Source organism: Mustela erminea, chromosome 6 (assembly GCF_009829155.1).
Source record: "Mustela erminea isolate mMusErm1 chromosome 6, mMusErm1.Pri, whole genome shotgun sequence".
Classification (NCBI taxonomy): domain Eukaryota; kingdom Metazoa; phylum Chordata; class Mammalia; order Carnivora; family Mustelidae; genus Mustela; species Mustela erminea.
The window spans coordinates 2,679,270-2,699,289 of NC_045619.1; the positions used below are offsets into that span (position 1 = coordinate 2,679,270).

Sequence of the window (20,020 nt, forward strand, 5' to 3'; positions counted from 1 at the left end):
AGCCTGAGCTGTCTGGGCTTTATCTGATGGGCAACAGAGGTGCCAGCAAACGCAATTAGGTAGGAAGGCAGGACAGCTGCCCGGGTGGCATGGAGCTTCTGTGCCTCGGGGAACCAGCAGAACAATAGAATTCAGGCAGCACTGTTCACATAATCCTGCCTCTTCACTGAGAAGCTGGCCATCAAAGAGACTCTAAAGAAGCTAACATTAAAATGTTTAAAGAAAGGAATTAGATAGATCGTGTGCATCTGTTTCTCTAAACCTACACAAAAAAGTGAATTTTTCACTTGAATGCATGTAGCTTAGGAACAGTAAAAGACACATTACACAATAAGCCCACTTCTCTCCAGAGAAAAGATTTCAGAGTTGCCTGGGAAGGGTTAAGATTTGAAATTAGCAAACTGCCTGCTTCCAACACCTCCTGAGTTGTCATGGTGACACTTTCAGCCGGAAGTCATCGATACAGCCTGTCCTTTCTCCCAAGCTCTCATAAAAGATGAGGTGACACCCGTGAGGGAACAAACAGGCCATGACATCTGGCTGCCCTCTGGGTCTCCACTTAAGCCATGAGCTGGTCAGAGAACACTGGCATCATCGGTACCATCACTTCCACTGCTCTGGAGTAAAAACGACAGGATGTCCGATCTGAATCATTTTCTGTTAATATTTTGTTTTTTAAAGACCTGCCACGGTGTGCTGTCCCCAAGGCCTCCCAAGGAATGAAGGGCCGTCTGTCCTGAACTAACTAACCTGCCTCAGCCTGCTGTGGGACTTGAGGGCCAATGTCTGCTTTGTTCCCATATGTTCCTCCTTCTACAGGTGCAGCCTGTGGTCCGGCTGTCAGTTCTCTCTGGCACCGGCATTAGGGAGTTTCTTTTCTTTGGTGGGGGGAAGGTGCCTAGGGTGGGGGGATCCTGGGCCCAGCCATCTGTGGTTTTAACCACAGCCACACACAGTTTGAAACCATACTGGTGGGACTCTGTGTAAAGATGCTCTGAGGGGGCACAGGAATGCCTGTGTGAGTAATGACCACCGCTTATCATGCAGGACCTTTCTGACATCCATTACGGGATTGGGGCTTCCCCACCTCTCTGCTAGACCCCCGCAGTGCTCCGAGTAGGGCAGGCTGCATAGTGAATTCTAGAAAGGCATGGAGTTACTATGTTAATAAAGGTGCCAACAGCACAAAATAGATTCAGTCCCTCAATATCTTGAATAAAAATTGTTGTTTTCTACCGCCTGGAACAACATTATGTGGTTGTGCTTTCCACAACGTACATGATTTCCTATTTCCTTGTGAGTTTTCTGGGTCACATATATTTCTGCACCAAGTCTATACTTCTGCTCCAACAGTTAGAAGAGTCTTTCAGTATCATTTTTCCTGGAATAATTTGTTATCCATCATTTTTATGGCAGCATTAAATTTTAAGAGAGAATTGAGAGGGATAGAAAATCTACTGCACATTTCCAACCCCAAAAGAAAGCCTTTAATAAATTTAGGACTTCTCAGTTTCACATTCGAATCTGACCCTATGACCAAAAGGCTGCCTGTAGCCACTGGTCCTCCACGTAGGGACGCGGGGTGGGTGTGCAACCAGAGGGCGGCTGCCCGCTGGCCCGAGCTGCCAGGATAGAGCTTGATCTGCTGAAGCAAGCCCACGACATAGAATGCCAAGCAGCCCCACAGTGACAGCTGGGGCACAGAGCCACATCACCCCCACCTAAACAAGGTCTGGCGGTGTTTCCGAGTGTGCCCCATAGGACACCAGGTGGATCAGATCCAGGGAGCCACGAGATCCAGGAAGCCCAAGTGCGGACGCCAGCACACCCAGTCCCTCACAAGGTGCCGGGACACGGAGCTGAATCAGACAGCGCCTACCCTCAAGGGCTTTCTGGCCTCCTACGTGCAGCAGGGGTGAACACGGTGGTGTGATGACACAGCCAGCGTGCTCATGGGGTCTGGCTAAGGTGGACCTCTGTACATGCACAGTAAAGGGGACCCTACCTCTGAAATGCAGTGAAGGGCTACCCCACTAACCTGACTGGGTATGTCACTTCCCGCCATATGCGGGTCCAGGCACCGCACTGTGAAAAGCCAAGAACATGGTGATTAACAACTTAATGGGCTTATTTATTTTCAGAATCACACAACTGCGCAGTGCGCGGGACTCCGCGAATGGGGCCGAGTGGCTCCCGGGGAGAAGCCGGGGCCTGGCTCGGGGGAAGCTGGAACTGAAGGGCCAGTCGTGCTGCGCAACCCCCCCACCCCATCACCATGTCTCTGCCTCAGCGGACCGTCCCCAGGCACAGCTTTCTAGCACACTTGGAGGCCTGGGTGAGGAAAAGGCATCTCTGGCTCTCCACACCGCACCTACCCACCTGGAAACGTGAAGTTTTACACAACGATACCCTTAGAGACCAAGGGAACACGGGGCGGCGCGTAACCACAACACACAGAGGCAGGCCTCCGGGGGAGGAGGCCGGAGCCCCGCAGGCACAGCGCCTCGGCGTCCCCCCCAGCAGGACGCACGGGGAGAAGTCTTCCTCCCCTTCAACGGCAGGAAGATGGATGTCGGCATCATATGGACTCCCTGGACTCAGAAATTCAAATGAGGAAATAACTTTTTTTTATTAGGACTGGCTTGTTTGTTTTCCACCTTCCCAGAGCTTCCACAAACCGCAGCCATAAAGCACCAGCCAGTGTGTCTGGGTTGGTGGATGAAGCCACGGGGGGACGGGCGGGCCGAGTTTCATCTAAAAGGGCACGGGTAGACATGGCAGGACTTCCCTCTGTCCCTGAGCTCAGGGGCTCCCCTTTCAATTCTGACTGTGAACACAAAGCATAAACGGGGAGGGCGGTGCAGCCGACCCCTGAGCAGCGCAGGCCTGGGCGAGACCACGAGTGTCCAGCATCGGGGGCAGGGAGGGACTCTGCCTGCCACCGAAAAGGGGCTGAGGGCGGGCAGGGCCCGGCTGCGGGCCACACATGCAGCGCCCAGCCTCGCGGGGCCTGTGGGCAGCTGGGGTTCTGCATGCGGGCCCGTGGCCAGGGCTTCCTGGCGGGGAGACCTTGCATCAGCAAACGTCTCGGGAGCACCAAGAGGCAAAGGGAGACAGTGCCCTGCTCCAGATCAGCTATCCCTCGGGGACACACGCCAACGTGCACTATTTACGACCGTGACGGGCTCATGGGGTGGGGGGTGGGGGGTTTATTCGTGATTTTCATTTACTTGTTTTATTACAGTTCTTATTTTCTCCAATAGTTTGGGAGACAGACTTCTAGAACGGAGTTCACATTTAATACCAATAACCTCAGGAAATATCTGTCCCCTGAGATTCCCAGAAACGGAACTGCCGGACGAGCGTCCTCAGGGTATGACTCACAATCACTGGGCAGGTGTCAGCACTGGTTCACTCAGGGCAACTCTGGACCTTCCGCACACTGGGGTCTTACACGGGGGGACAACGTTTGCCTGAAAGTAGGCCTGCTGGAACTCAAACGCCTTTGTGCCACACAAAGCCTCCTCCGGCAGCCATCCGGGGAGCCTGACGGGGACAGCACAGTCACCGGGGCTGGCGCGCACCAGCTAGGACGGCAGCAACGAGCTCCCTCAGATCTGCCTGCTCACGGGACCCGAGCACGCGGCGCTCAGCCTTCCACCCAGACTGCTGTCTCCGGCAGGAGCTGGGGCTCGGGGTTCACCTTCTGAGCAAATGTGCAACACAAATAACGTGAACCTGCGGGGTTTTTGCTGAAACTCTTTCAATTTGGTCTAAACACTCAGAATTTCACTTTGTAATTCAGTCAAATTAACTCCTTGAAAAACTTCCTTTTGCAACTTTTGTTGTATTATTAGATTTTGCAATAGAAGTTATTTTAACAATGTACAATATAATTAGCCACTTAATGTCATTAAGAAAATTTATGAGCCTTTATGAGTTGAAAAACAGCCCCAAATGGTATTTATTAGCTATCCAGGACTAAAAATAGGACCCTATTGCCTCAGTGAACCACGTTTAAAAAAATGTACAGTCACAAATAATATGTCTAATTATGTATTAAACTAATTCTTGCCTTCACCTTTTGAATTTCTAAACTCCTTACCTCATGTATCATTTTAATTATTTTTCCAGTTCATTCCCAGGGAAACTGGCTGATGGGGAATTAATTAATGGGTCCAATAAGGAGGCTGCCAGCATTGTCCCACCACAATCTGAGCTCTGGCCTCATTTGCATGTCTCCTTTATTCTAAACAATAGCACTGCTGAGATTTCAGCATGAAATTGTTAGCTCATTAAAGAGGACACAATCGTATCCATTCCCACAGATATTCATCAATTATCACATTTTACTGCAACAAGAGTCCATGAATAGAGCAACCACTGGAGTCTCCAGCCCCAGGGTTTGAGAGAGTCGACAGGTATTTCAATACTGGGCTGCAGATTCCACTTGATGAAAGGATTTGGGATTATCGGGGCCCAGGAAAGATCCTACATGAAAGGCAGGCACTCCCCGTCACGTGGCGAGCGGGCCACAAGGAGCAGCAGCACCGAGACCCACATCGGGGGCGCCCCTTCGACGGCAGATGTCCTGGGTCCCGTTCGCCCTTGGTACACACTTCAGAGAAGAAACCCTTCGCCAGCGGAGGCAGGCTGTCCCGACTGCGGGCATCACAGACATCTGCTCTAGCCCCAGGGATGCTGGCAGAGGTGAGGAAGGGCCCAGGGGAGCCAGGTCCTCTCCCTAGTGATGGGCCACATGGCTCAAGGCCGGTGGTGCCACACAGCGGGTGTCCTGTCCGGCCAGGCCATCTTCTGCACACAGGTCCCCCACTGCTGGTCTGCCAAGAAAACCGACGCCAGCACACCAGGGCCTCCCGAGCACTTTCTGTAGACTCCATCTCCCACCCAGCTGAAGGCTGCTCCAGGCAGCAGCCGTTCTCATGGGTCTGTTAATGCCCAGCGTGCAGCCCTGGGTGGTCCTGATACTCCGACAGTGTGTCCGTGGCCAGGCAGAGGGACAGACGGCCGCGTGTGCTCCTGAGACAGGAGCTGGCAGTCGTCCCTCGGCGAGCGTAGGCGGACCCCAGAGAGCCTGAGGAGCAGCGCTGGGCCGGTCACACACGGAGGAAAGCACCAGGTGTGTGAGGTCACCCTGTCCTGCCAAGTTGGAAGAGAGACGGCTGCAGATCTCCCTAGAGCTCCGGCTCCGGCCCCGGCACCTCCGCCCGCTCTCGCCTCACCCCCAAGCACACGCAACCCTCGCCCCCATACGGCATGGGGTACCTGGGGTCCACCCGCAACCGCTCCGACAGCCGGGCCTCCACTCGCTGGCTCGGTCACTCGGCGCGCCGGCCGCTGAGGGCTCCCTGTGCTCGCACAAAGTCCCCCAGGAGGGCAGAGAGACCCGTCTGTGCAGGGGTGGGGGTGCACGCCCCGCTCTCCCTCCTGAGTTTCGAGGTTCACCTCTTCGTTACCAGGACAAACAGACCAAGAGGCAGGATTTACTCATCTAACAACGAGGCCTGAAGAGCTGGCAATGGGAGGGGCCTGGGAAAGGGAAGGAGCGCACGGGGCGCTGTGAGACGCGGCTCTGAGACAGGCCGGGCACCCGGGCACAAATGGGGGCCCACAAGAATCCACCTTTTTATTAACAGTGCTGCCCCTGCTCAAGAAATCCAAAAAAGCTTTGCGATTACCTATCCAGACATGAGCCCTGAAACCGCGTGCAAACAGCCTGGGGGGGGGCGGGGGCGGCGCGGTGAGGACAGAGACACACAGGTGCACTCCGAGGCCGAGCATGGCCGTCCACCTGGGGCGACGCCTGCTCCGTGGCAAGCTTCCCCGGTGGGCGAGCTGCAGAGAAGCCGACTGCCCCCGGCAGGCTCAGGCTCCCGAGCCTCTGGGCGCCACGGTGCGGGTGACCATGTGATGGAGGCGATCTGAGCTCAACCGAAATTCACTCTTCCACTGCACAAAGGTGCGGGGCTACCCTGCACTTCCCGGCGCCCTCTGGGCCAGCCCCTCACCACAGTGATGTGAGTAGAAGAAATAGGGTCACCCTGGTCAGCTTTTCTCCGGCAGAGCTGAGTCATGATGCCTTTGGGGCACGACAGGTCAACCCACCCCAGCCTCCAACGGACTCCCGGGAGCTCAGTACCCCACCCCCCTGCACTGCTGCCCACCCGGCGGGGAGGCAAGGACAGCACTCCTTCCTGCATTGAGGGCAAGGTGGCCTTGTGCTTGCTCTCCTGAGTCTCGGGAAGCTTTTCTCTTTTCAACAAAGCCACCAACACTTCGAGAGTGACCACATGCTTTACACATGTGCCTTGGTTTATTTAAATGCCAGCAGGTTAGTCCCCCCAACGTGGCTGGCACACCACAGTGACAGATCCTTGATGAAGGCAACCGTCCCCAGTCAAAGCCTTTCCCAAAAGCAAAGTGCCGGGCGGCCCACAAAGCAAGGCCCTCCTTTCCTGGGCCCCGTGTCTAGGAGTCCACTGGGTACGGTTCCCAGGACGTATCGCGGGTTCAGGCCCCAAAGTGGGGCTCAGCATTTCTCTAGAACCCCTCCGCCTCCCAGCCCAAGTACCAAAGCCAGGCCAAGGGCAGTGGCCAGGAAGCTCCGAGTGGGCTGTGGGAAGTGGCGAGGAGTCCACGAGTCTCTGGTGCCGAAGGACCTGAGGACACGCATGAAAGAGGACACGACACACTAAAGCCCAGCTCCTCTGAGCACCAGGGAGCCAGAGCGTGAGCCCGGAAGGCTGCGCCCACAGATGGGGGCTCGGGGGGAGGCTCTAAGCAGCCCTGGGCTCTTCCTGCCCCCCTCGGCTCATCTGCCGTAAGAGATGGGAAAGGAAGAGAATAAAAAGACCTTTGAATTGTGTCTGGCCCAACGTAGGAGGGTCCATCCACTGGGTCAGCCCTTCCCACGGAAAGGCCTCCCTGGGTCCCCATGGAGAAGCCGCCTTCCACAACCCCGACGGCTCACCAAGCCCCGCCAGGTGCCAGGAGAAGCCCCCACAGACCCCAGTTCACCTGCTCTGTCGGAGAAGGGCCGCCACCTGGGTGGAAACCATGTCCGTGCCCGCGCAACTCTGAAGCCGGAGCGGGGTCGCTAACTGATGCTCACTAGCGTTAGTGAGGACCAAAATAGACTGAAAAATAACCCTAATTTATAACTGAGATGCCTCCCGTTTAAGAAAACACTGATACATCCTTTAGAATTGCCTCTTCATAATGACAGAGATTAAAGCGTACAGCACATTTTTAAAAGACACTGTCAGCAGCAGAGAAGAAATTAGACACTTCTCGAGTTAACATTTATTCTTTGTGAAATTTAATTAAAAGCAGCTCACTCCTGACGTGACCTTAACACGCCAGAGACCCCGGGTAGGAGGGAAGACAAAAGGCCCTCGGGGCGACCACGGCAGAGTTCAGGAACACCTACACGTTCCCAGGATTCTGCTTTACGAGGACACTGACGGCACAAAGGGGCCCAGCCCTGCCCCACAGCGGGGCAGGCCCACACCCAGACCGGCCCCCAAATCCATTAACAACAGCAATAAAAAAAGGAACCTCTTTCTTCTAAAAGCGCACTAGCGTTGCTGTACTTAAAATAAAATGCCATCAGGTGAAACGGATCCGACAGAACCGTCTAATCCTCACTGACATTAACCGCATCGAGCCAAACGGCTCAATCTGCAGACATTCAACGGGGATTTCAATTTCCCTGATCCTGTGTTTACTAAAGCACAAGTGGCCTCCCAGGGACAAAGCTGCCCAGCACAGAGCAACAAGGCTGGTCGCACAGCTGCCCAGGGCCGAGCGTGGCCCCGGCCCACCGTGCACAGCGGCCTGAGCGCTCGCAGAGGCTTGTGTCCCAGCAGCTGGCGACCCAGACAGAACCCGCGGGCCACCGGAGTGGAGGCGGTGGCCTCAGTGCGGCTCCCTGTGGACCCGTGGAGCCCCGAAGCCCTGGGGCCCGTGCAGCTCCTCCTCTGCCCAGAGAGGCTGCCCCTGGCCCAGGGATGCTCCCTCACAGCAGAGGGGGAAGGAAAGAGCCGCCTGCGGATTCTAGAAAAGGATCCTTTACAGCAAAGGGTCACTCAGCAAGAAAACAGCTCCAACTGACGCATAACACAGAATTACGGGTAAATTGCAAATAATTACAGAGTGAAGGAAGCCAGACTAAAAGAAGCCCTACTGCAAGGGCTCCATTTTACGAACTTCTAGAAGAGGCGGAGGGAAATCCTACAGAAGGCCTGTCCCGAGAACCTCCTTCCCTGCAGCCGGCCTCCCCCGCCCCGCCCCCCCACCCCCCACCCCGCCCCCGCCAGCGGTGGGAGGTGGCAGGATGTGGCTAGGTGGGACACACCCCTCCCCAGGTGGGACACACCCCTCCCCAAGGCCACTAGCAGGAGGGGAAGGAACTGGGGGAGGAGGTGGAACCCCCGAGAGTGAGCGGAAGGGTCTCGCACCTGAGGGTCCTGAAGCTCACAGGCCTCTGAGGCCCTCCGAAGGACGGCGTTCAGGAAAGAGGGCTGCAGCCCCCAGGCAGAGGTCAGGGGCCCCAGGCAGAGGTCAGGGGTGCCCAGGTGGAGGTCAGGGGCCCCCACGGAGGTCAGGGGTCCCAGTGGAGGTCGGGGGATGCAGACCAGTACAAGGCTACACTGAGGAGCTCACATCTAGAGATTCTGAGGGTCCCCTTAAATGATCACAAGTGTCACCAGCAGTAAAAATGTCACCCACAACCTGCTTTCCTCATGGCCTTAAAGACGGGATCTGAGCAGCTCTACGCCAAGGAAGACAGAGGTGTGACTCACACTTAACAGAAAGCGGCCAGAAAGCACGGGCTGCCGAGCGGTTTTGTAACTAAATCACTGGCCCTGACAGCATTTCCCTGCCGTGTGACTTGGCAGTTATTTGCCTGCCGAGCTGGCAGCAACTTCTACGGAAAACAGAGTCAGAAACCTTGAACAATGGCGGCAAAGCTTAAGGGAGCCCCAGTGCACTAGCCGGGAACGCACGGGGCCGCTTCTGGCGTCTTCGTTTGAAGGACACACAGAGCCGACGAGGGCACAGAACGTGACTGACAGTCAGGCAGAAACTGCCACAGTCCTGTCCAAGCGGGCACCTTTTTCCAGAGCCCCCAAACCCCCAGAGCCTCACCGAGGGCCGCGATTGCCATTCCTTAGCAAGTCACAGGAGGTCTGGCAGCTCATGACGGCCCTGGAGCGCCACACCCAGGCGCAGACGCTTCCCCGCGGCTCGGCGCCAACGGGACAGGACATGGCCGCTCGCTCACAGCAGGCGCACAGCAGGTCCCCTTCAAATGCGGGTTTTCAAGTAATATTAAGACGGTCCTGTGCCGGCTTGGCCACAGACACACCTTCAGGCCTGGGAGCACGCAGGGCGCGGCCGCGGCCCAGGCACGAATGACAGCTGCAGGTCACTGTCATCGGCTCCTTCCGTGCCGGGGGGCAAGGGGAACAAATCACCCGCTAGGAAACGCACGATTCTCTACAGGCTTTAGCAATCCCGGTTACTGTTCGCTCCGTGCGGCAAGCCGGGCTCTCCAGGTGCCGCGGGGAGGAAGCGCTCGAGACCCAGTACTCAGTACCCTTGACACCACGCTTCCACACGTGGCTCCGACGGTCTCATCTGCGAGGAGACACCCACTCAAAAGCCGAGCGTGAGTCAGGGCATGAGTGCGGGAGGGGGAGGGGAAGCCACCTGTGAAATTGCCCACTTCCTTCTCCTGCTTCTTACGCTCTCTCCCCACTGCTCCTCCCAACAGAAAGGGCCCCACGTGTCAGCCAGACATGTGCCTGGCTCGGTGGCCTCGCAAACATGCACTGCGACCCAAAGCAGCAAGCTCAGGTGACCGGCAGCAAAGGTACCCACAGAGCAGGCCTGTCCCCTGGCTTCGCCACCCACCGGCTGGGAGGCTCTGCACGGAGCACTAACCTGAGCCTCGTCTCCTCTGATGGCCTCAACCGGGCCGACAGCGCACGGCTTTTAAGGGCAAGACAAGAGGGAGGAGTGTGGACGCCCAGCACAGTACTGGACGCTGCCACAGCTCTGGTGTGACCAGTCGTCGCTCACGAAGCCATGCTGGGGGAAGGCCACTGGGGGGTCTAACCTCCCCCGAGCCCCGGACTGCCCGACCCCTCCCTTGCCCAGCAGGCGCTCGCGCAAGCACACACTTTACTGCTTGTGTGTTGTCTCCTTTGTGCCACTCCACTCGGTCAGGGACTGAGCATCATGCCTGTGGCAGACGGTCTTCTGGGCAAAGGGCTCTAGAGACAGATCCCGGCAAGGCCGGCCCTCCAGAAGCCTGGCCGGAGAGCAGCCGGCCCTGCCTCCAGGATGCGGCCCGTCTCCTAGGACGGCCTCTCCCTGAAGGAAGCTGTCCCAGCTCTGAAGCAGCTCCCATGACGCGCAGCTCTGGCAGCAAAGGGAAGAGAGCATGGGGACCATGGAGAGGCAGCAGGAGCTAAGAGGAGAGAGGTGCTGGGGTCGAGCTTGGCTGGACTTGGAGGTCACAGCCATGTGCAACAGGAGAAGGGGGTGTGGGGTGACACACTCAGAGTCAGGGAGCAGGTCCTCCTGCCCTGGCCCCTTGGTGTGCAGTCCTCACAGCCATCAGGGCAGCCCAAGCAGCCAGCGCCACATGGGACAATGGCGGAGCTGGGACGCGGCCGGCCTGACGGCAAGGCCACGGCCTCACCTCTCACCTGCCCTTTATAGGTCCGGGTGTCCCTCACCCAGGCGGATGCTCCCACCCCGACCCAACGGGGAAGGAAGCTCAGACACAGAAAAGTAAGAGATCGTGCCCACCCACCTCCCCTAGAGAAAATGTGGCACCACCGGACATGGACCACGTCTATCTGAGTCCAAATCTGCCTCGGCTCCCTGTCCCTGGAGGAGGCCAGCGGAACCTTGTAGAAGCCTGGACAGAACGGGAAGGGGAAGTGGGCCAGCGGCCTGAAGGGGCTCAGGGGCAGGGAGACAAGGCGACGGACCCACAGGCCGCTGCAATCAGACCTGGGAGGGCCTTGGGGCGCCTGGGTGACTTGGTCACGAAGCGTCTGCCTTCGGCTCAGGTCATGATCCCGGGGTCATGGGATTGAGCCTCGCACTGGGTTCCCGGCTCAGCGGGAAGCCTGCTTCTCCCTCTCCCACTCCCCCTACCAGTTTTCCCTCTCTCACTGTCTCACTGTGTCTCTCTCTGTCAAATAAATATACAAATTTAAAAAAGAAAGAAAAAAGAAAAGAAAAGAACTGGGAGGGCCAGAGAACACGGAGCCACAGCCCCCATGCCGCTGCTGGAGTCCACACCACACAGACGACCCGCGCTAGAATTCACTTGCGGATTTTCCGAAACGACTGAACTGGACCATCCAAACAGCCTGGGTTAGGCGGGGGGAGCCCAGAGGCCTGGAGCAAGGCCCGGAGAGAGGGCCGCGGGCCTAGCAGGGAGGGACACACCTCAAGGCTACCGTCAATGAGGAGAGGCCGGACTGGTGTCCTTGGGAGCCAGTGGCAGCCAGCCAGGGCGGCAGCAAGAAGTCCAACGGGGAGCCACAGTGGTGGCTAGATGGGAGTGGGCCAGGGCGGCAGCAAGAAGTCCAACGGGGAGCCACAGTGGTGGCTAGATGGGAGTGGGCTTTGCACTGAGGGCCCGGGGACAGAGGATGGGGCAGGGAATGGATGCCCGTCTCCAGCTTCCAGATAGAAGGGTGGCGGGCCCGTTCTGAAGGTTGAAGCTCCAGGCTCCACTGTGAAAGCAAGACACTAGCAGGCAGCCCCGGGTCTCAAACCCCCTTGCATTGACCCTGCTCTCTGGTACCCAGCAGCGAAGAGTGCTTGAAGGGCGCGCTCAGGCCCCCAGAGGCACCGGGAACACAGAGAGGGAAGGGGTCAGTCCGCACCACCGTCAGTGCGGGCAGTGCGCCCGGCGCCCAGCCCAGCCCCGTCGCCGCATGTTCCACAAGCAACTCTTCTCAGGCCACTGCTACACAACCAAATCCACTCCAAGATCCGTTAACACTCACGGGTGCACGCGAGAAAACACCACGCGCCAGCAAGCAAGCCGAGAAGCCCCCGCACCAGGGAGGCCCACCTACCTTAGAACGGAGAGCCCCCCACCCCTGACGGGACCCCACTCACTCCAGACGGTGCCCTCCTTCTCACCCAGTGACAAGGATCCACGGTGGGGGGGGGTCACCCCTGGCCAGATGGCTCCCATCCACATTACGTGGGTAGGGCTGACATCTATACCAAGGGCCACCTCCTTCAACCAAGCCCATGTCCGACCCCGCTGGATAGGACTGGTGCACGGCTTCCCCACTCCACACGGCCTGGACAGTTCTCCCGCAGCATCCCGGGGCACCTGCCCCCCCGCTCCCGCTCTCTGCTCTTGTCTCTGCGTGGCGGGGCTCTCTCTGCACCCTCGTAAGTCCTAGCTGTGAGATCCTCCATTACAGGGGCAGCGCGTCCCCGACCCATGAGCCCAGTGTTAGGATAATGTCAGGCTCCAAGTTCTTGTAGGAAGTGCAGCACCGGAGTCCTTACTAGTCTACTGGAGGAGACAGAAGCAGGTATTCTGCCATGTAACAATGAGGACAGTTTTGCCTGTCCCTCTGTCTGTCCAAGGCAGCACGGATGACTGACAGTGATGTGCGGGTGCGGTGACGTCCCGGCATCAGTCCTAGGCTGGGCCGCCAGCACACCCGGGAGCAGACCCGAGCGCCTCCCTCGCCCAGAAGCTCACTGAGCAGATGAAGAAAAGACCAGGTCAGAGGAGGAGAGTAGGGTGCCCCGGGCCAGACCTCCGCCGGCCGCCACGGCCCACCCTGCACACAGCACGCACTCACTCGCCCCTGCCCTCAGAGGCCCAGGGCCCGGCTCTGGTTCGGGCCGCCTGTCCTCGGCCACACCGCTGCTTAGGACTCCAGCCCGGGCCGCTCCAGGCCAGAGCTCTGAGGGCGAGAAGACTGGCCTGGGCCAAGCACGCAGTCGTGCTGCCCCTTCTTACAAAGGTAAGGACAGGAAGGAAGCCTGGGACACAGCGGCACTGCAGCCCTTCCCACAGTCGGGCAGGACCCCCGCGCCCCCCTGCAGCGTGCCCACCAGCAATCGCGGCGCCCTGCTGCCCACCTGCTCGACGGCCGTCAGAGGCACGGCGGCTTGCTTGTTTCCCCATCCGCGAGGGGGGCGACGCCGGACTCCACGGGTCTTAGCAGCAGGGGAGCCGCGTGCGGGGAGAGGAACGGGCTGCCTCCGACAGCGGCTCCTGGCCGCGCGGGCAACCAACGGGCGAGGCCGCAAGCAGACCCTCTGGAGCAGACGCCAAGAGCCAGGCCCACAGAGTGAAAATAACGCAGTGGGGGGAGCTCGGCGCACAGGGAAGGCAGCTGGGAGCGGACGCACGGAGGGAGCGATGCCACAGAGAAGGCTGGGGTCCTTGTGTCCCCCACGATGCTCCCATGGAGAAGTCACTCTGGCTTTTCTCGTGCGAGGCCCTGCAGGCCCACTTGGGGTGTGTGGCTCTCCTCCCCGGCAGCGCCCACGCCACGGCGGGAAGACCCCCCGCTCCCGCCCACACCTCCCACTGCTCCCCTCGGAGGGCAGCATGGAAACCGGGGCGGGAGCTTGGGAGCCAGGCATCAGGGTCTCAGCACAGATGGCCGCTGCCCAAGAGCCCACACACATCAGTCCTTTCGCTCCTAAGCCAGACAGTCGCGGGCAAGTGAGGGCCTCGCTGAGCCTCAGTTTCCCTTCTGTGACACAGCAGAATGGCTGCCCCGCAGGTGTTCCTCCACGTATGGAGTGTGTCCCAGGTGCGTGCGGCTCAGCTCACCCCTCCATCCGTCACGACAGCCTGCGATATGGCCTAGAGCCTCTGTCCGGGTGTCCCCGAGAGACACATGCAGCCGCAGAGGGGCGGGCCAGGAGGTGACCCACAGGAAAGCCCCCCGCCCTGTGCCCGGAGTGAGGACTGCTCAGCAAACGCCAGCACACATCCGCTGTCTGTGGATTCAGCAGAATGCCGGTGGTGTGCTCCCGCCAGGGACACGCTGGACGAGCTGTCATGAATCTGCACCAAACCAGCCTCCAACCCTCCCTTTGCGCAGAGGTGCCCCCTCACTGGGGTCTCTAGGCTTTCTGCTCTCCTGATCCCCAAAAGGCAGACAAAGGGCACCGATGACGTCAGGGCCGCTCTTGAGGCCCCGCCCCACTCTCCAGTCCAGGAAGGCACAGCCTCTGGCCCAGAGGGCCACCTACTAACGGTGTGGGGCTGGGAACCGGCCCCCAACATCAGAGAACTTGGTCTCGCCCCATCTCCACGGTTCCAGGCCCCGCCCATGGCCGTTGGGCATGCCCATCCCCTACCAGGGGATCGGAGTACACACGCGTAACACACGTGAACACACACTCAGCACCGCCGGCCAGTAGCAGGAGGAAGCAGGCCAACAGGTGTCCTATTTGGGAGAGCAAGGCTAGGTTACTGACTCCCCTCCAAGCTCAGGAATGAGTTAACGTTACCTAGTGGACCCAAGTATTCAAAATGCATACTGGTGTTCACGAATACCAGTTATCACATTGAAAGCGTCCCACTCTAACTCCAGAGCTCACTCCCCCAGGGCGTCTGAGACGCCACAGGGTAACTCCGAGTGTGCTTGCAAAGACTCATGAGAACCAAGGGACAGGAGGCCTGCTGGGACTCTGTTCCAGGGTCGAGGGGACCCAGAGGGTCCCAGGGAGCACCCACTGCTACATGAGCAGGGCTCCCCTGGCTCTGCGGTTCCAGTTTACACTCCCCGAAGCCACGGCCCCAAGCACGGTCCTCAGAAGAAAAACTCTGCCTATGGCCGCCCCAGGACCAGCACGGTGGGGAAGCCTGCGTGGGAGTATGGGACCAAGCCTCACTCGGGAACACAGGCTTCCCCTTCTCTGGACACAGGACATAGAAGGATTGGGGTTCGGAGAAAGGCAGGTGCACGGGGCCTCGAAATCGCCCACCCCGCCTCCTCCATTGGCCAGAGGCCGACCAGCCCTGCCCTGTGCTCGCCAGGCCGCTCCTGCATCACAGGGGCATCAGCCAAGAAAGAATTCACTGAACACTGAGGCAAGCAGGCATTTACCTGGACAACCAGAGCTGGGGTTCCAGAGACACTAACTCCAGGAGAACCCGGCCTGTGCCCCAGGGAAGACAAGGATGCGGGGTCGTAAAGGCAAGAGGTCACAGTGCCCCCTTGCATCCTTCAGACCAAACAGGTACAGAAACTGGGCTACCTGGGATCAGTGGGGTCGATATGCAAATGAGGGACCGACGCCTGTTACACGGGACCGGCTCCTTGGAAGTGGAGACTGGGGAAGACCTGGTCCCCACGGCGAGGATGCAGTCCAGGCCCACAGCCAGCGGCCGGCCAACAGGTTCAGAAAGTCCACAGTTCCTCTGATGGGGACGCGCGTTAATTCCTCCTCCCTCACGGCCCCCCAGCCCTCCTCCGGCTTGCCGGCTCCATCACGAAGCGCCATCTCCTTTGCCAGGATCTGCTCCCCCGCAGCCGAGCACGGGCACCTGAACACGCCCGCCGAGCCATCACGCCACACCTACAGGGAGGGCGGCTGCGGGCAGGGAGCACAGAACCAGGTCAGCATCGACGGAGGTCCAGGCCCAGACGGCGGGGAAAGCTAAGGACCACAGCCTCCAAACCTAAAATGGTTTTCAAGGCCTAAAAGAGAATGTTTTCCAAATGTGTGCATCTGGGCACATGAAAAATGTGACAAAAGATTTAAAAATGGAATCACGTGAAATTAGACAATAACCGAGCACCTTCCGTGATAAAATAGAACTCTATGGGGCTCCGCTCTGGTCCGAAAGATGCAGGCTTGTAGACTGACCGCTGAGCACGAGCGCTGGGATGTTCTGCTGAAGCAGACAGGACGCCTCTCTGCTCCCCTCACCCTGCCTCTTCCACGACACGCCACAGCCCGGGGAGGAGGAGCGGGCACCGCACAGACCCCTGTCTCCCCACACAGCTTGCACATGACCACACCCAGTCGGGGGGCACACACTTGCCCCAGGCTGGCCTCGCCACCTCTGGCCTCTAAGGGTTACCCTTCGCTTCACCCCATCGAGCTAGCCTGCTCTTCTGGTCACATCCCAAGCCCCTCCCCAGAGCACCCTCTTCCCATCCTAAACCCCCACGCATCTCTCCCTGCCCTAAGGAACCGTCTCCTACTTTGTATTTTGGACCGATTCGGAGCGCCTAGGGAGCAGGGGAAGCGGCCTTCTCTAGGCGCCGCTCCCCACCGGGAACCCTGCGAGTCACAGCCGCGGTTCCGGACAAACGCTCGCGAGGCCATGAATACACTCCTCAGACCTCGAGAGCTTAAAAATGTTCCACGCAGAAACCGCGGATGGAATGAAGGTTATCTTAAAATGCTGCGCAGCCAGCTACTAAATACGCACAGAACTTTAGAAATGTAGCAGGAACCGCAGAGACACAGACTCCGGATCTTACCATTTGCGCTCAGTTGAACCAAGAAGAGCAACGTTAATTAAAACGCTTGGTGACGACAAGCATGACGAGGACATCCCTCCCGCTCCGGGCCGGTCCCGATACACACACAGCACCTTGGAAACAGCGGTACCCGCTGACCCCATAACTCACTCCTGCTATCTGTTTTAGGGACGGTTGGGAGAGAAGCAGCTTTACGCCCCACGTGATCCCATCACAGTGGTGACCCCACGGGAAGACCACCCAGCACCATGAGGCAGACCGCAGGGCAGGGCACCCCCGACCCCTCACCCGTGGCCATAAAGACTGAAACACTGCGATGGGACAGCGTGACAAATGCAGGGGTAAACACCCATCGTGCCGCGGGGTCATCGCGTTTAAGACACTGCAGGTGAAGTGCAACAGAGACACTGACTAACACTAACACTAATGAGGGGCTACTCGTGTCGGGCTGGAGGTGGCCTGGGGGAGGGCTCCCCTGTCCTCCAAAGCTGCCACCACATCCTCTCCCTCCAGGGGACTCCGAGTGGGCACTTGGGCAGCAAGCAGCAAAGGGGCCTGCGGGACCCCGATCCGCGCTCCACCAGCACCAGCCGAGGGCACACGGGGGTGCGGCGAGCCCCGCTCGCGGCCTGTCCTTCAGGTCTGCCGAGGAGCTGGGAGGTTCACATGTGCAAATCTCAGTCCTCACACAGTGACAGGAAGCCAGGGACGGGCCCAAGACACAGTCCTAGTAGCACAAAGCCTGGTCCCAAAGGACCCAGGGGGGAGCCAAACCCCGCCGCAGCTCTGAGTGGTCACGACCAGGGACCCGGGCAGATGGCTGCCTTCTCCTCATGGTCATTAACAAAAGGTCACAGAAAATTGGACTGGAAACCTTGAGAATACTTCCCACACTTGGGACGCAGCAGGCCAAGCTCCTGAAAGCGATTCTTAGGTTAACTTTGACTTTTTGAATTTCTTCCAGAGCACATAAAACGGAAGGTAATTACTGGGGAAGCTGGACCTCAAGAGTCTATAAATCCAGGACACACGTGGTCAAGAGGGGCCCCTGCCTGGGCAGCCCTGAGGCCAGGAGCTCTCTGCACCCCGGCACAGGGTGTCCCCACCCCCAACTGCTTTGCAGTAAGGGACGGCAGGGGCCACCAGGGCAGCCCACCCCAGCCCAGCCCACCTCAGGCATTCCTAGGCTGGGGGCGGGGGTGGCCCACAAATTCAGCCCAGTGTCCCCACGCATGTGAGGGGTGCTACAGAGGCATGGAGTCAGGACGCGAGCCGGGGGCGCAGGGGTGGAGGGCGGCAGCCCAGTGCCTCTGCCTGCTCCCATCATGAGTGTCCACCGTGCCACGGCTGCCTGCCCTTTGCCCTCTCAACTTTGCCCTCTGCCTGGCAAGGAAGCCTCCGTAACTAAGGACACAGCCACTAAGGCACTGTCCCCAATAAGAAGCAAAGTAACCAGATACGCTGGGGAAAAAGTCCAGGCCCTGGGCCCCTCGCTGGTCCTGCCGTAGGAGGCCCAGCGCGGTAGCCCAGAGGGCCCGGCCCTTACTTACTTACCTGAGGGCCAGCGGACAGCCGGCACCACTGCCCTCCTCCCGACTAGGACAACATCTGTCCTCATCCAGGGCACCACGGCCTAGGCCTAGGCCGACCTCGGGAAGGGCGCACCAGGAAAACGGGCTTCCTCGTGCACCCACCCTCAGGGAGACGCCCCCAGATGAAGCACTCCTGCCAGGGCAGCTCGGAGGAGGCTCAGCCGGGACCCCCTCTCTCACTGTTCTGGTTCCTTCTTTCGTCCTTTGGGTTGACACAATCCTTTCGTATAAGGGACAAGTGAACGAGTCCTTCCTTCTGCCTTCAACCGACTTCCACGGAGGAAGTCCCACCAGCACGCAACCATCAGGTGAGCCCCGCCGTGGCCACCAGGCTGCAGCAAAGCCCGGGGCTCTGAACACAGGTCCTCCCGGGGCTAAGTGAGCCAAGGGAATCGGCAGATTTTGCCGCCAAGGATGGCAGAGCTGAAGCAAGGCATGGCCAAGGGAACCCACCCCAGGGCACCGGAGCACTGACGCAGAACAGCCTCCCCCTCCCACGCCGCTCTTCTAGAGCCCCGATGCCAGGGAGACTGTACCCAGCCATGCGATGACCCAGCAGACATGATGTCCCCACTCACATCCCAAAAACAGACCGTCTGCAAACCGCCAGCCAGCGCAGCGCACGGGCTTCCCGAGCGTTTGTCGCACAGTCCTGGGAACACCGTGTGGCCCCTCGCCTCCGTCCCTGCCCGGCCTGGGGTTTTCCTCCCTCCCCGCTCCTGACCCAGCGCCCCTGGTCCCCCAGAGACAGGCCCCTCCTATGTTCTCTCCCGTACCGTGCTGTACCGACCACACGCCCGTGCAAGTGCCACTGCCGCCGTGGGGACCGCGACGTCCCTCATGGTAACGAAGCCCCAGTCAGTAATTCCCCCCAGTGCACCATCTGCATCTAACACGTCACGTTCACTCCCTTCCCGACCGCAGCAGGGCTCTCGGGCTGGGCGAGCGCAGGCCTGGCTGCGTGTGCACAGCACCCCCCTCCTCAAGCCGGGCCGGCAGGCGCGCCCCCACCCCACTCGGGCCGGCCACCCCAGGAGGACACTCGCTCTCCCTCACGCGCAGATGAACCCAGTCCTCCCATGGGTCTCCTCTAACAGCCCCCAGTTTTCTTGAACCTTCTGTCCAGAGGCCTAAAGAAGTTAGACAGGCTGCTTAAGGTCACACTGAAGATAAAATATTCATGAATATATCACCTCAGAGCTCAGCGAAGCCGTGACAAGCCATTACCCGTGGTGTGACCTTGTGTGAGGCCTCCAGCTCTGTCCGCTCAGACTCCCAGCCAGAGGCTACAGCAGCCTGGCTCAGGGGCCGTATGGACCCAGCCTGGGGGCTGCAGTGTCCTGCTGCTCTCTGGCTCTCAGATTCCTCGTGAACTAGAAGCTGGCAAGGCCGGGGCACCCGCGTCTACGACGGCCTCGGCTCCAGCAGTCAGACACTCAGAACATTAAGCCCCATTATTTCTACCCACATATTCCAGTTCCTCCGCCAGAGCCACAAAGACCCAGTCCGAGGCCGACACCAGGCCCGGCCCCTGGACACGGGCAGCATATGTGTCCCCCAGCGCGTCCCCCCGGCCATGCCTCCTCCCTCCGCATCCACCATGGGAGGCAGGAGCACCCCCGCCTCCCGATGGTCTCTATGACCGATGCACCCAGTGGGCACCACTGGTCGTCCCTCGAGTGCGTCCCAGCCAGGGACTCAGGAACTAAGGGGTCCGTCCAAACAACTCCACAGCCTGCGGGACCCGGGGTCCCCAGTCCCTCAGAAAGAAGTGACAGGACGTGCAGACCTCTGGCAAAGACGGAACAGCATGCTCGGTGAGCCGCCATCCCCTTCGTGGCTCGGAAGGAGCTGGGGCCTCCCAGACATCCGAGAATCTGCTGACACCGG

General features: G+C 59.3%; 1 protein-coding gene and 1 long non-coding RNA gene across 2 annotated transcripts in view; one reads left to right on the forward strand and one right to left on the reverse strand.

Moving 5' to 3' along the window:
- Positions 1-20,020, reverse strand: part of TBC1D22A (TBC1 domain family member 22A) — a 292,897-nt gene that overhangs the window by 49,874 nt on the left and 223,003 nt on the right.
- LOC116592619 lies at positions 3,248-4,319 on the forward strand. Its single transcript, XR_004286541.1, has 2 exons — positions 3,248-3,373; positions 4,135-4,319. It is a non-coding gene; the product is annotated as an uncharacterized LOC116592619 (long non-coding RNA).